This window comes from Herpailurus yagouaroundi, unplaced genomic scaffold (assembly GCF_014898765.1).
Source record: "Herpailurus yagouaroundi ecotype Mexico unplaced genomic scaffold, PumYag 139, whole genome shotgun sequence".
NCBI classification, from domain to species: Eukaryota; Metazoa; Chordata; class Mammalia; order Carnivora; family Felidae; genus Herpailurus; species Herpailurus yagouaroundi.
In genome coordinates, this window is record NW_024412394.1 from 31,497,086 (window position 1) to 31,512,722 (window position 15,637).

General features: G+C 34.9%; 1 protein-coding gene across 2 annotated transcripts in view; it reads right to left on the reverse strand.

Moving 5' to 3' along the window:
• LMBRD1 (LMBR1 domain containing 1) overlaps nt 1–15,637 on the reverse strand; it is a 113,549-nt gene that overhangs the window by 1,267 nt on the left and 96,645 nt on the right. The gene's annotated exons all lie outside the window — the stretch shown is intronic.

A 15,637-nucleotide genomic window follows, 5' to 3' on the forward strand; every position in this document is an offset into this window, starting at 1 on the left:
ATATATATATATATATATATATAGAGAGAGAGAGAGAGAGAGAGAGAGAGAGAGAGAGGCTAGTTTAATTTGAAATAGAAAAAGCATTTAAACCTGGAGTGTCAGATATGTGCTAAAACAAAACAGATAAAAAGTTCCCCTGATGAAGACAAAAGAACAAACAAAACAAAACAAAACAAACAAACAAAAAAAACAAAGTAATCAGAATTGATTATAATTAAGTTGTACTTTTCTAAGAATCCAATTTTCAGGACAGCTCAAATTTGAGAGTTTTTTGAGATTTTTTTTTCTTTTTAAGAATGCTATTGAAAAGGCTGCTACTTTTTTAAATACAAAATTGTTATTTACTAATATGCTATTGCTTGAATTTTAGATTAGTATTTAAATTTCAAATTAAAAATAAATCATACACCAAAATGAATCAATCATAAAGAAAAACGTAACTCTTAAAGAGACTGATTGTTTAACATTTTTGTCAGACTCCATACTAGTTTTATCCAAATAGAGTATTTTCATTAGCTTACAGAGTCCTCTATCCATATACACATATATCTGATAAATAATATCTAAGGAAATATTCGTTTATTAAAACCATTCAGAAAAGGCTGGGGCAACAGATACAATATAATGTATCTGATTGAAAAATTATATATGCTGCAGCTAATAAAGGATTCTAACCTTCTAAACTTCAGAGGGCCCTTCATTCATTACAGAAGAAAATCCTTATCTTACAAGGCAACTTCTTTTCAGTCTATTAATTACAAAAAAGACTATGATTTCTGCATATCTTAACCAAAATTGACAATGACAAGAAATTTCACATGCAGTTAGGAGACTAATATCATAATCCTATAGCTGATTAAGAAAATAAATACACTGTTGATTTCTAATTTTACCAACTCTCTTATCATCATCAATAAATGCTATTTCCTCTTAAAACATAAAATTAAGCTGAATCTGTAGCTCAATTTATTACACAAGGGTTCTAATACACTTTATTTTGGGGCTATCACATGGTTTTCTGAGAATAGCCTTTAGGTTATAGTTTATACAAATACAAGACTTGTTACGTAAAGTTTTAGATATATTACATACATACAAGATAATCTAAATCTTACCTACTCTAATCCCTTCCACTGTACTTCAAACATTTATTTCTGAATTGCTCAATACCAAACTGGACAAAGCAATCTTTTTTTTTTTTTTTTTTCTGGCAGAGAAACATGCAGTTTAATAAAGAAGCAATCTCTTCCTTTCATAAACAAGAACCACCAATCTAATGATGATCTACTGTCCCCCATCAAGGGCCTCCTTCATATTTTTTTCTCTCTTTCTCAACAGAAAAGTCTAGAAGGAAAGGTCAAATCTCTCTAACAAACACCAAAATGGCTTCAACCAGTGGCGTCTGAACAAATGTTTATCTCCTGTCCTATGGTTACTAGCACTCAAGATTATATAGCTGGGTGCTGTGCTGAGATGAGAGTTCAGTCTAACAGAGGAGAATCCCAGAGAGGAAAGTCATTAGTCATTTACTCTGCTCCACAATATTTTATTCTCACCTCCACTACAGATCTTGCTTCAAAGTAACAGAATCACAGGCATACCTTGGAGATATTGCAGGTTAGGTTCCAGACCACCTCAATAAAGCCAATATTGCAATGAAGCAAATAAAATGAATTGTTTTTGTTTTCCCACCACATATAAAAGTTATGCTTACACTAAGCTGTAGTCTAAGTGTGCAACAGCATTATGTCTAAATAAACAATATACATACCTCAATTAAAAAATACTTTATTGCTAAAATCTAACCATCACCTGAGCTTTCAGCAACTCATAATCACTGATCACAGATCACCATAACAAATATGATAATAATAATAAAGTTGGGATTTTGTGAGAATCCTAAAATGTGACACAGACATGAATTGAAGAAATGCTGTTGTAAAAATGGCACCAGCAGACTTGCTCAGGCAGAGCTGCTGCAAACCTTCAATCTGTAAACAATGCAGTATCTGCAAAGTGCATTACTAAAGCAAAGCACAATAAAACGAGGTATGCCTGTATTCAATTTGTCACTTTCCCCATTAGATAAGTCTGAGTACTCTAAAGTATCCATCAGTGAACCTGGCATTCATATTTAAAATAGCTGCCAAAGTAAGCTAAAACTTTTTAAAAGGGGTATTTTATTTAAAAATTGTATTGCTAAATAGTACCTTTTCTAATGTAACTAAAATCTGACAAGATTCCAAGGATGTCAAAACGAGAGACTTGCATAGATCATGAATATGAAGTATAACTACAATGTCCAATATGGTGAAGGAAGAACCCAGACTCTGGTGTCTGACAAACAGTGTCAAATATCATTTGGCCACTTCCTTGCCAAGTGAATGGGCAAACGTGAACTGTTGAGACTATGCTTGTGAAATGGAGAGATTGCCTCTGTACAGGGTCATTCTAAAGACCAAATGAGGTATACCAAAATCTCCATGCAAAGTGGCAGTTAATATTAATTTTCTTTTTTTTTTCCCCTTCTTCAAGGTATAACTGAACCCATGATAAAGAACATACTTAAGAGTGATCAAGTGGTCTCAAGAAAAACAACTAATATTAAGATTTTTAAAGTATATGTCCAATAGTAGTAAAGAAAATAATGGCTTAGACATCAGTATCATGACTATTGTGTCTATATTCATTATTTTTATGTCTCTATAGTCAAAGTGTCACCACCTAGACCCCAAGACCTGACCTTTACTGCCCACTAGCTTATATTCACTAATCTCTGTCTTATGTTTTTCCTTAAGCACTTCTTTCTTGCTTACCTCTCAATTCAGGCAAATGAAACTGGAAACCACCTCCAGGTGATGGTGACTGCCCTGACAAGACCTCCCACTGGACTAGATCACCCAGACCATTTGAGCTAAGCCCCTGACTTGTGCCTGCACAGATGCACCAAGAAGTGATCCCTGGAATGACCAGCAATTACCTTTACTTCATTATAATACTGAATGTCTGCCCAAGGAGGAGCCTTAGCCTCATTTACATCACATATAACATATGTATAGATATGTCTTCTTAAGGTTCATGTATGACCTTATGCTTCCTCTACATATGACTACAAGGCTTCCATATCTAAATATTCACCCCAACCTTAAACAAAGGGTACTCATTCACCCTCTCTTGGGGAGTCACAGATTTGGAAGCCATTCCACATGATCTCCTTATCTGCTGCAAATAAAAGTTTTCTTTGTGTGACAACTCAACCTGGTGCACTTTCTAACTCACCAAGGAGAGAATTCACGTTGGTTCAGTTACAAATTCAGACACAAATGGATTTAGCGAAATTCAAATGTGTATAATTCAGTAATATGATATGTGCTAAACAGTAATATACCTTTAAATAAAAATAATCCATTTGAATGTTTCAGAAATGAAGAGAGGGACAGGCTGGGACTTGTGCAAAAAACGCCTGTTAACAATTATTTTAAAAACAAGAACAGTATCTTCTATGGCTTAAGTATTTTATGAACTTAACCCTACAAGTATAAACATGTTTGAGAAAAGTTCTTCAACCTTCTCCACGTTGTTACAATGTTCTAAACTTTAAAAATAAAAGTTCCATTACTCCTTTCCATACTGAAAGATATTTCGGGATTCAAAACACCACTGAGTTAGAAATCTCAGGGCCAGAACGGGGATTTTAAAACAGAGGCTGAAATGGCAGAAGTCAGTCAAATCAACTTATTTTTGCATAGAAGTCTAATAAACCATTCAGTGACATTTTAACTTGTCTTATCACCACTGATTGTTTGGCCCACCACAAAAAAATATATCTCATTTTTCCTTTCATATTATTTTACATGTTTACCATTTTTAAAGGTTGTAGATTTGACACAAACCTTCTAAAATAACATTAAAAGGTAGTCATTGTTAGTTTTCTGCTATGTTGTTGAAAAATGACACTAGATCACAAATCCATACACACAGTATGTAACAATATCATTATGTTTATATTGATATAAAGTGGTATATGTCCACAGAAGAGTTTTGGTTAATAAGTGCATGCAAATATTTTATATCCAAGTGATGATTCCACACTCAATCAACAGAGGGGGCTTTTCTCCTCACCATCTGCCATCTTCCAGCTGTTTACCTGAATCATGGATACTAGGAGATCTATGGATGTCTTTATACAGTTATCTAAAAAATTATAATTAAATATTTTGTTGATTTTTTTTAATTTTAGAAAGAAAGAGTGCAAGTGGGGTAGACAGGCAGAAGAAGAGAGAGAGAGAATCCCAAGAAGGCTCTACCCTCAGCACAGAGCCCGATGTAGGGCTTGATCCCATGAACTGTGAGATCATGACCTGAGCCGAAATCAAGAGTCAGATGCTTAACAGACAGACTGAGCCACCCTGGTGCCCCTATAATTATTCTGAACTTGGTTTGACCTTCAAAATAAATTTAAATCACTGGATGTTTCATTTAAGGATTGTGTTCTAAAATTAACTGTTCAGGAAATTTCTGTTGTTCCTCAAAAGGACATATAAAAGTTCTAATTAAACTAAAGAGTACTGTTAACAATGAAAAATTAAAATAAGGTTCAGATAAATTTTTTTTTTTTTCTGATGATAAGGTGGCCACACAAAAAGGATCAAAATTAAGAGCCAGGAAAGGATATCTGGAGCACATGAATAAAACAAGATACTTTTGACTACTGACATGATGGTCTACGCTTCCTCCATCTCTTCTCACTTATCATCAAACAGATGAATAACAGAAAGTGCAATTAAATCTCTATTTTTCATGTAACAGCAACCATTATAAGTATACCTGATAAATTTTATATTATGTATTTCCTGTTTCCTTTTAAATTGTTGTCATTTTTAAAAATGTTTATTTATTTTTGAGAGAGAGAGAGAGAGAGAGAGAGAGAGTGAGCAGAGGAGGGGCAGAGAGAGACAGAGATACAGAATCCAAAGCATCCGGCAGCACAGAGCCCAACGCGGGGCTCAAACTCACGAGCCATGAGATCGTGACCTGAGCCGAAGTCAGATGCTCAACCAACTGAGGCACGTAGGCACCCCCGTATGTCACTGTTAATGTGTGCTGACTGATACTAAAATAACTTTGGTTATTAACTATGATAAACCACAACTTCTACTTCAAATATATTTTTAAAACATGTAGTGTTGATTTAAGCCACAATTAAGTCATCATGTTATACCTTCACCTGAAATCAACTCAGAATTAATTACACTCTATATCTGTACTTAACTTATATAATGAATTCTTATATTACATATGCATGTATAGAGAAGGCCTTTGAGAAAACTCATGTACCATGGAGAATGAACTTTAAACTTTAAGGCAAATATTTTGTCTGACAAAAACAGACATCTGGACTATTTAGAATGCCACTTTATGTCGCATGGTTGCCCCTGATTATGCTAACTCTGATTTCTGCTTAGGGTCTTGATACTACTGAATATTTAGAATAGACATGTAAATCCTAACTGTACATAGGCTAAGCAGCTTGACTTTATTGTGATATGATTAGGAATTATTTACCAAATGATTTTAAGAAAGGGAATAACATGAGTGGAATGTAGACTGGCAGAGGGGATTGAGAGTAGATAGAAGTTCACTAAGTCAGGAGACAATCTGAGTGAAAACGTGAGCTGTCAGGATAGAAAAACAGGTTGGACTGAAAGGTTTTGGAAGTAAAATCCCAGTTAATCACTGTTTTACTATCAAACGGACTTACAGCATGTGAAATATCTACACATAAAAACCTTTGAGATACTAACAAATTACATCCCAATAAAAAAAGAGATACTGGCAATATACTTCCAAAAAAAAAAAAAAGAGCAGAAAAAAATTTAAATATGTAATAAAACCAAAGTTGTATATTTATCTTAAAATTTAATAAATGGGGTTACCTGGGTGGCTCAGTTGGTTGAGGGTCTGATTTTGGCTCAGGACAAGATCCTACGGTCATGGGATGGAGCCCTGTGGAGCCTGCTTAAGATATTCTCTCTCTTGCCCTCGGCCTTTCCCCCACTCACTTGCTGTCTTTAAATAAAATGAATCAAAAAAAATTAACAAATAGCATATAGTTAAATCAATATTTTGTTAAATTTCACTGGGGGAGCCAAGTAAAAGGGAAAGAAAGAATTGGTGAACATTAAAAATCAAAATCCTAAAGGAAATAGTTTTATTGTGTTTTATGAATACACAAACTATATCTGGTTAATAAAGATAACACTTGTCAGATGTTTTACACTAAACAATGAGTTTTATAGTGATTAATTTTAAGAGCCAGTATAACTGGTGTTGAGTTCTGATTACATTTAAGTAAGTTTAAGATATTTCAAAGGTGCTTAATTATGTAGTGCTCCAAGAAAGAATGTTTCTAATTTCATTTGTGTTATTCACCGGCCATATAAAATTTATAAAAAGGAGTTGCAAAGGTAAGCATTAGCATATAACTTGTAGAAATAATCACAAACTTATTAGTAAACTCTAAATTAACAAGATTTACTATCTACTAGTCTTTTTCTAAATTTTTTTTAACATTTATTTTTGAGAGACAGAGCAAGACACAGCACAAGTGGGGAAGGGGCCGGGAGGTGGGGGGGGGGGGTGGGGGACACAGAATCTGAAGCAGGTTCCAGGCTCTGAGCTGTCAGCACAGAGCCCGACACGGGGCTTGAACTTACAGACCGTGAGATCATGACCTGAGCTGAAGTCAGCTGCCCAACCAATTGAGCCACCCAAGTTCCCCATATTATTTATTAGTCTTAATTGACCAAGGATAGTCAAATAAAAAAAGGGAATAGAAACCAATTGTTTTCCACTACTTAATTTTTTCATGTAAAAAAAAATAGTTTAGTGGGTATAGTAAAAAATACTAAAGTTGGAGATAGAAAACAGAGGTATCAGTTTCTTTGTAAGTGACAATAAGATGATATCTGCCCGAGGTATACAATGACAGGATAGACTGACCTTCTGAGAATTAAAAATAGAGAGAAATCTACATGTGATTGCTGATGTTTTAGGAGTTCGCAACCTTAAGCAAGAATCTGCATATTCGTGGCTGAGAAGTTTCACAAATTACCTAGACCGGCTTTGGCATAGACTCCAGAGAACTTAGAAAGCTTATACCTAATTAACTTCACTATTCTTAGTTGAACTTTTATCATCACCTAGAAAAAGAACTTTGATATCAAGAAACTGTCGGGATCTCAAACAAAATCCAAGAAAAATGATGCTCTGGTCAATACCTAATTTTCTGGTCTGCATGGCAACTTCACTTGACAAGAGACACAAGACATTAGGCTATCTCAGCTGGATTTTACCAGCCAGTAAGATCAATGAGGCCCTCTTTCTGACTCCATGCCTACCTAGAAACTATGTGACTATAAATCTGATTTTCCATACAGATTCTTTCTCTCTTGTGAGAGTTCACTAACCCAGGGCTCTAGTTTCTTTGATAGTTGTGCTTCCTGTGGTAAATTAATGAACTCACAGCTGGCTAATACATTAGTCTCTCTTCTGCCCAGGTATCTGAAGCCAAATATAGTTGGTGATCACCAAGGTATGGTAGTATTTGATGGGTAGATTTAAATCAAATAAGGCTATCAATTCACAAACTTATTATTTGTCAAGTAAAATATTATAAATTTACAGTACTTAACCATGAAGGACTATTTCAATCTGTTGAGAACAAAAGTTTTTTGGTTCAAGATGACAGACTGGGCACAGTCATTTGTTCCTTGTCCTTCCCAGAACCTCATTAAAGCTAGAGTAGAGGAATAAAGCCAGGAGCAATCTTTTAACAGCAAATAGAATGGGAAGAAGGCCATCAGGTGATTAGAGACTTCAACAAAAATCTGGAAGATGAAAAGCCATATTTAAAAGCTTTCCAGTAAAACTGGTTTCCCTCCTATTTATTATAAAATATAAATTTAAGGATCACTAGAAACCTCAGTCACAGAATTCTCATGATGAGGCCTCCTAGTTTCTGACACTTAAATATAAATTAACATAAATATGAATACACTATCAGATATATATAGAAAATATCAGCATGAAGGAGAAAGAATAAGATAAACAGAACTGTTCCTAGACAAACAGAATTGTGATTTTATTTAAAGGAAACCATTACAAAAAATGTATAAAACCTTCAGATATTGGAGAAGATATTACACATCCATAAAACAAAGATGTCTGAAAAAGACCAGAATACTAAAGTACTTGAGGAAAGTAAGACTTTGTTATATGAAATAAAAAATTCAGGATATAGTCTGAAGATAAAGCTGAACACATACTTAAGAATCCAGAGTAAAAATGGTAGGCATAAAATATGAAATATAGATAAGACAAATGATCAACTGAAGATATCCAGCAACTAATGAACATAAGCTCCCAAAAGGAAAGTGGAGAAAAGAGAGCTTACCAAGTTAGCTTCAAAAGAAGAAATACATTGGCATTAGATATCTCACCAGTTAAAAATGAAAGACAGAAGATGATGCAATGCCTTTAAAGTTCTAAAAGAAATAACTTTTTATACAGAATTCTAAGCATAACCAAACAACCCATCAATTATATCAACTGAGAACAAAATAGTTTTCAGACATATAGGTGTTTTCTGATATGTATTTCATACAAAGCATGTCTTTTTTTTTTTTTTTTTTTTTTTAAGCTCAAGTAAAGCCAGAGGCTTGGGGGAAGAAATCAAGAAAAAAGATATGGTTTATAATGCATCAAAAGTCCAGTGAAGAGAAATTATAACATTATAGATGAGCAGCAGAATCAGAAAGCAATTGAACCAAATAAGAAAAGGAAGTCAGTAGGGACTTAGAAGGTACAATGGATTTCATTCAACAGATAAGTAAGCAAGAAGTTACAAGATGCTAGGTATATTAATATTTTATGATACTTTAATAACATTTTTTAAAAAGAGAAAAAATAACAAAAAAAGTAGTTTAATTCTACAAATTGTTGTTTTGAGGGAGACAGAAAAATATACTTATGTAACATTTTCTTAGCCTGAAGAAGCTATAAAAGGGTGTCTGGCTGGCTTAGTCGGTAGAGCATGTGACTCTTGATCTAGAGGTCATGAATTCGAGCCCCATATTGGGCACAGAGATTATTTAAGAAAGAGTAGAACAGAGATAAGATATATAAATGACTATAAATTAAGACAGAGTAAGGTAATGTGATAACAAGTAAATGTTATGGGAATTCAAAGGAAAAAAAGAGACCGCACATGTTTGAAGGTTCAAATCAGAAGGTCAGGTTTGAAGTAAACATCAGATAGTCAGGATTCTGGGTGATGAACATGGGCAGGGTGACACAGAAACTAGTTGTGACATTTCAAGGACAAATAGTTAAAAAGTAAAGGTGGAAAAGATGGTCATGTTCAGAAAATGTATGGAAAACTCCTACATATTTGAAGGATGGATTAAATAGTGGTAGTCCATCAACCCTAGTCTGAATCTGTCAGACGATAAGGGGAGAGGAACTTAAGGTTTCTACTGAAGGAATGGCATTATCAGAGTACTTTAGAATAGCGGTTTCCACACTGTGGCTCCCAGATCAGAATGCTCAGAAAATTCTGGAGTCTGACCTCAGATTCACTGAATCAAAAATTTTGTAATCTATGTTTAACAAGCCTTCAGGAGACTCAGATGCATGCATAAACTCGATAATCACCGCTTCAGGACAATTAAGCTAATAGCACTGGGTAGTGTGGATTAGAGTGGAGTAGTACAGCAATTCATGTGAGATGTCATTCAGGTGAGATCTGAGGGTCAATCTGGCTACAGTCCCTTAGCAGCTGACTAGGTGTGCAGAAAGAGTGGACTGAAGGTAACTGTGCTTTGAAGAATGGTGGTAGTGTGAGACACAATGAAGTCAGTAAGTATAGTCCAAAGTCCTTATGTAATAGTTTGTATTCTCTTTATTGAGAACTATTCATTTTATTTTTTTCATGTGTATTTATTTATTTTGAGAGAGAGGGAGAGAGAGACACAGAAAGAGAGAAAGAGAGAGAGAATCCCAAGCAGGCTCAGTGCTGTCAGCCTGGAGCCCAACATGGGGCTCAATCCCACAAACCATGAGATCATGACCTGAGCTGAAATCAAAAGTTGGACACTTAACCCAATGAGCCACCCAGGCACTCTAAAAACTATTCATTTTAAACATTTAACAGAATAAGGTAGGCTCTATATATTATTTTCATTGGATTGATAAATCTTATTTAGAGCTATGCACAGATAGCTAACAGGCTCACATCTTTATTTTGCTTGCTTTCTTGACCATGAGGTAATGCCCTAACCTCACATACCACATACCACACTTGCTCTCAGCCATAAGGGAAATCTAATGAGAAAATGTGCAATGACTAACCATAGACTAAGAAGTTAGTAAGTTATCTTGTTAGTTTCCAACTTATGAAGTAATACCATAAACTAAGCAAAGTCAAACAGGCTCAAGGAAAAAATGTATAACCTTAATAGCTACAAATATTGGTTTTAAAGATAATTATTCTAGATGTTATCTAATAAGTAAATATATACTATTAAGTATCATTTTCTAATTAAAATGCTAAAAAACAGGGGCGCCTGGGTGGCGCAGTCGATTAAGCTTCCGACTTCAGCCAGGTCACGATCTCGTGGTCCGTGAGTTCGAGCCCCACGTCAGGCTCTGGGCTGATGGCTCTGAGCCTGGAGCCTGTTTCCGATTCTGTGTCTCCCTCTCTCTCTGCCCCTCCCCCGTTCATGCTCTGTCTCTCTCTGTCCCAAAAATAAAATAAACGTTGAAAAGAAAAATTAAAAAAAAAATAAAATAAAATAAATAAAAAAATAAAATGCTAAAAAACATAGACATCAGCAGGGGGTGCTGACTGTGGAGCCTGCTTGGGATTCTCTCTCTGCCTCTCTGCCTCTCCCCTACTCACACGTGTGCTTTCTCTCACAATAAATAAACATTAAAAAACAAAAACAAAAACACAGAAATAACCCCTGACTCCTTTTTCTCTCCTATCTTATACTAGATTCCTCAGCAAATCCTACTGGTTCTACCTTCAAAATACATCAGCATCTGACCACTTCCTGCCACCTGCACCACCCCAAGCTCTCCCTTGGATTACTGCAAAAGCTTTCTGGCAACCTGTTTTTGTCCTTGGGTTTATAATGGCCTATCTCAAGGTTTGGCAAATTATAATCCAAGAGTTACATTTAGCCTGTCACCTGTTTTCATAAGTTTTACTGGAACACAGCCACAGCCATCCATAATGTATTATCTATGGCAGCGGTCATGTTGCAATCGGCAGAGTTGAACAGTGTGCCCCACAGAGCATAAAATATTTACTATCTTATCCTTTACAGAAAACGTGTGCCAAGCCCTGGCCTATATGCAACACAGTGATCAAAGTGATCCCTTGAGAACATCATGTCATTGTTCTGCTCACAATCTTGCATCTGAAAGTAAAAGCTAAAGTCCTTAAACTTGACTGCTTCCTGTTCCTCTACCTCCTCCAGCACACTCCCACTCAGCACATTTCTTAGGTCTGGAATGCTCTTCCCCAGATAGCTGCCATTGCTCCTCACTTGTTTAAGGTCATTTTGCTCAAATGACAGCTTCTCAGTAGTAATTTCCTTTCTACTCAAAATTTCCAATCATCCCTCCTTCTGGGCACCACTCACTCTCCTTTAGCCCTTTATTATTCTCTATAATACTTAACACTTGACATACTTATTTGTCTCCTTCTACTAAGTAAGCCTCATGGGGACAGGAATTTTGACTATTTTGTTCACTGTTATATCACTAATACCTAGAAAAATGTCTGACACATGGTAGATATCACTAAACATTTGTTAAGTGAAAAAACACAGGAATAATAGGTAAGTAAAATTAAATGATCATATGGAATCCTGGAAATTAGCACATCTATAAATTTACCTGAGAACTTCAAGACAAATAGGACTATAATCCTTAGTATTACTAAAATAATGTCAATATCTTCTAAAGGTGTGCAAATTATAATAGTCAGTACTTAATGTTGGATTTCTCAAACCGGATAAGTTGCTGAATAAAGCTATTAAAATCATCACAATGTTAAGAGTTGACTTATCCTTAACTTCCCACCCCCAAATTTCCATAAAACAAAAAGACCATATAGTTTTTCTTTTTAAGGCCAATGCCCTAATGTGCTTGAGTCTGAGGGTAAGGATGACACATATTCTCCAGAAATGGGTCTACTTATTAGTTAGAAAATTCCAGAAAGCTAAAATTAATTAGCTTCACCCAATATGGGGTAGGAGGTGTTAAATTGATAGTCCATATTTAAATCTGCCTTTTAAATCTCCATAGTAAGAGTCTGCTATCATTTTCATTTCAGATTATATTTAAGGACCACTGACGTGGACACAGCACCACAGGAGACATTAACAAATACTGTCATCACAAAATAGCAATGTCCTTTTTTTGACCTCAACCCTTAAGGCTTAGTTTCTAATGAAATCTCTTGAGCAGCTTCATTTTCAGCCTATTAAAACTGGCTTTCCTTAAAATGTACATTTTATTTATAATTATATAAACCAAACATGAAATGTCAACTAGTGTAGTAACTCCTTTAGTAATACAGATGTTTCTTTTTTTTTTTTTATATTTATTTTTGAGAGAGAGTGCGAGTGGGGGAGGGGCAGAGAGTGAGGGAGATACAGAATCTGAAGCAGGCTCCAGGCTGTGAGCTGTCAGCACAGAGCCTGATGCTGATGCTGGGCTTGAACTCATGAGCCATGAGATCATGTATGACCACAGCCAAAGTTAGATGCTTAGCCAACTGAGCCACCCAGGTGTCCCTAATAATACTGGTCAGCATCTCCCACAAAATGCATTTTTTAATTTTTTTTAAATTTTTTTAAAATTTTTTATTAGCCAAAGTAAGGGTAGGTAGGTTAAAAAAAAAAAAAAATCACCTGAATCCATTGTTAGTGTAGTGATCATGTAAAATGCTTTGAGTACTGCTTAGTTACCTAAGACTTCAAAATTAAAATTTCCTGGAACCTCAGAAGCTTAAGTAGAAAAAAACGTTCCATATTCTGGCAAAAAGGATGGTACGAAGAATTTAAGAAATTTTTCAAAGTTTCAGTAAATGCCCAACCCACTCACACATTGCAACAAACTGGGAGGAAAAAGTCTTCTGTAAAATCAGCATCTACTTGGTAGATGCATTTTTATTTCATCTGTCATTATTTCCACCCCTAAAAACGCTTACAGTGCTTTCTAATTACAGAATAAAATCCATTCTTTAAATAAAGAGTAAATATTTACTTCTTGTCTTTACTCCAAATTTCATTTTCCTGGGGTACAGACAGATTTCTAGATGTGTTTGCCAGCAACAGAATAAAAAATGAGTATCATTTTCTAATTACTACTATCATACAGTATTTTTCCACCTACTATCATACAGTATTTTTTTTCTATGTTGAAACATAAAGCTATATCATTACATTGTCTGTGATGTTATTTCAAGAATTCTCACTGGTGGATAAACATTAAGTTGTTTCGTTTTCTTTGCTATTTCTATCTAAATGCACTGGGACTTGGCAACTGGCTAGCTGTTGGAAGAGCAAAAAAATGTAAATACGATTTCAAGATTTCCATCTGAGTAAATAGTTGTGGGCACAGAAAAGGAACAGGATAACTCCCCCTGCTCCCCGCAATAACATGAAGGTGACAGGCAGGAAAAGTGGAAGAGTCTTAGACTTGAGGTTTGAGGGGTTGGCTGGGCATGCATTTCCATATAGATACTAGCAGCCAGCAAATAAAAACAGAGGTGTAAGATTCTGAATCTCTTGATTAAATTATTATTCCTTCTTAAATTACTCAGCATGAGTAGGCTTATTTATTGTCAACTAGCAGAGCTAAATTTATTAGATTAACTATAGTGAGGGAAAACAAGGGAAAAGACAGAATATTTATAAGGTTTAAGGGATTGGAATGTGCTGGACCACTTTAATCAAGGTCTTGAAAGGTACGGAACTGGGTACAATTGGGCTAGGTTTTGGACAGAAGTTTTGGATTGGTGGATACAATGAAATGAGAAATCTTAAATTAAGTTTTATTGAGCAAGTAGTTTCACAGTCAGGAGTACTTCGTGAAGCAAGTAGATAAGACTATTTTTGTTCTCAGTATTATTTAACATAGGGATAGGAGATAGGTCTGTGCCCAAAACTGCTGAACATTAGCAACACTGTGTTGGTGTCAGTTCCCAACATTTTATGGGATTCAAAAGGTTTTAACATTTATTGACAAGCAGTTGAGAATGGTTTAGACTTTAGACGGTATATCATGAATTGTTAAAATATGATACTCTGGAAAGGACAATATGCTAGAGTTAACAGAGTAAATCTGAAAAGTGTTCAGAAAGAAGAAGGCTAGGTTGCGGGCACTATCGTAAGAAACAAGTTAGAAAACTCACATGTTTTAGCTCATAGCTTTCAAACAAAAGCTTCACATAAAAAAATGTAAAAACTGCTCTATCATTAAAAACAGGTAATAAATTTTGAGAAAAATCTTAAATTGTTTAAAGAAACTGGATTATATTGCCAAATATAGAACACCATCTTTGCACTTCTAAATTGGTGGATTACTAAAAATTTGAAAAAATTCTTCAGTAAGTTTTAAAGTACTATGTGCCTTTAGAGAAGGGGTTTAATTCTAAAGAGTTTTTAATATGTTCTTTCTGTATTTAAACTGTCCTTCCGCATAGGGCCTCAATAGGAATACATTCTGTAAACCTAGTCAAAGAAGACTCATTTTACATGACTGAATATGTATGTCTATAACTGAATCAAGGTTTATTTGATGCTAGAAAGTTATACCAGAAGTGACAGGAAAATGTGATACATGAATTATTTTGTAGAAGATTCAAAATTAAAAATAAACAAGGAAGATTAACTCACTTTCATAAAAATTTATACCTTTTATTCAAAATTGCTTAGGGAATTCACTAACTTTTATGTTCAAAATGTGTTCTATCATTTTGTAGGGCAAATATAACATTGAACCACTGGGGATATAAACGTAAATTTATGGAATTTAAGAAAAATATCATATACATGTATAAATTTTTTAACAGTAATAAATAATATATAATTATATAAATAATATAATGTATAACATCTGCCAAATGGTAGTTAGAAATCGCCATCTTTAGTAGTTTCATATCTTGTCCTATCCTTGGGACTGCGAGCGTTTAAAATAGTTTTAAGGAATGGGAAAAGATATTTGCAAATGACATATCGGACAAAGGGCTAGTATCCAAAATCTATAAAGAGCTCACCAAACTCCACACCCGAAAAGCAAATAACCCAGTGAAGAAATGGGCAGAAAACACGAATAGACACTTCTCTAAAGAAGACATCCGGATGGCCAACAGGCACATGAAAAGATGTTCAGCGTCGCTCCTTATCAGGGAAATACAAATCAAAACCACACTCAGGTATCACCTCACGCCAGTCAGAGTGGCCAAAATGAACAAATCAGGAGTCTATAGATGCTGGAGAGGATGTGGAGAAACGGGAACCCTCTTGCACTGTTGGTGGGAATGCAAATTGGTGCAGCC